The 1,193-nt window shown below is 39.1% G+C and overlaps 1 long non-coding RNA gene across 1 annotated transcript in view; it reads left to right on the top strand.

The window, feature by feature from the left end:
- The first annotated feature begins 7 nt into the window (after positions 1-7).
- LOC107677398 (uncharacterized) overlaps positions 8-1,193 on the top strand; it is a 16,856-nt gene continuing 15,670 nt past the window's right edge. The window contains exon 1 of the long non-coding RNA XR_001632834.1: positions 8-122. This is a non-coding gene — a long non-coding RNA (uncharacterized LOC107677398). The remainder of the gene's footprint in view (positions 123-1,193) is intronic.

The following is a 1,193-nucleotide window of genomic DNA, read 5'->3' as shown; positions in this document are numbered from 1 at the left end:
GTCCACTCCTCTTCAATGGCTGTGCGAAGTTGCTGGATATTGGCAGGAACTGGAACACGCTGTCGTATACGCCGACCCAGAGCAGCCCAAACATGCTCAATAGGTGACATGTCCGGTGAGCAGTATAGTAGTATAGTAGTATAATTATTACTTATAAAGCCCTGAATTGTTTAGCACCTCAGTATTCGAACGAGCTCTTGTTACATTATAGTACTTCACGTATGGTGGTAAGTGGACGATGATCTGTTAGTAATGTGAAATGACGTACATATAGATAAGGGTGAAACTTCCTTACTCCGAAAATGATTCCTAGTGCTTCTCGCTCTAGTTGTGCGTAATTTTGTTCTGACACTGCAACCACCACAACAACCAACACGGGAGTGCACTCTAGTGGCCATCAGGTATTATAACATCAACTCAAATACATTACAGTTTTATCACTGAATCATTCATTCAATTGATTCGTTTGAACGGCGGATTCATTCATGAATGAAGCAAGTGACCGTCTTTATGAATGGGTAAACAGGCTACAGCGCGCGCCGGTGTTCTGACAAATAATGCTACCTATCAGATTATGCTACCAACACTATATTTATCCTACTGTAAGAGTAGGTTTAGGGTTGGGGTATGTGTACATGTGAATAAAGCCTCACACCTTATTAATGCTGGAAGCAAAATCTGATAAGTAGCACTTTTCGCTATCGAATTATGCTACCATTTTTTAGTTCATCTCATGAAAAATGGGGGCAAAAACAAAAGTGTTGCGTTTATAATTTTGTTCAGTGTATGTAGTATTATAGTTTCAGATTTCCGGGGCAGATGATGAATGAATTAGATGAGACAACCAGTAGCTTGACCTTACCATTCCTACTGAAAGTCATGTTGCAAGCCATCCATTTTTACAGTTGTTTCAACAAGAGGTTGAAAGTCATGCATTGTTACTGTATTCATTTGTATCCAGCTGACTATATGTACACACTCAAGGAATAAAGCCCTACTATACATTATTAAATGTTCTTGTTTTATGTGAGAATTAAAAGATTCAAAGACATTTGCTACAGTTGATGTATAAGTTCCCTTTCGAACGGTCTCTCCCATTGCGTCGCTGACACTTTGGGGAAACTATTAAAGGGGTCATATGATGCAATTTAAAATTTTCCTTTCTCTTTGGAGTGTTACAAGCTCTTGGTGGA

The sequence above is a fragment of the Sinocyclocheilus anshuiensis genome, unplaced genomic scaffold (genome assembly GCF_001515605.1).
Source record: "Sinocyclocheilus anshuiensis isolate Anshui unplaced genomic scaffold, SAMN03320099.WGS_v1.1 scaffold849, whole genome shotgun sequence".
NCBI lineage: Eukaryota > Metazoa > Chordata > Actinopteri > Cypriniformes > Cyprinidae > Sinocyclocheilus > Sinocyclocheilus anshuiensis.
This window is presented reverse-complemented; position numbering and strand designations above follow the sequence as displayed.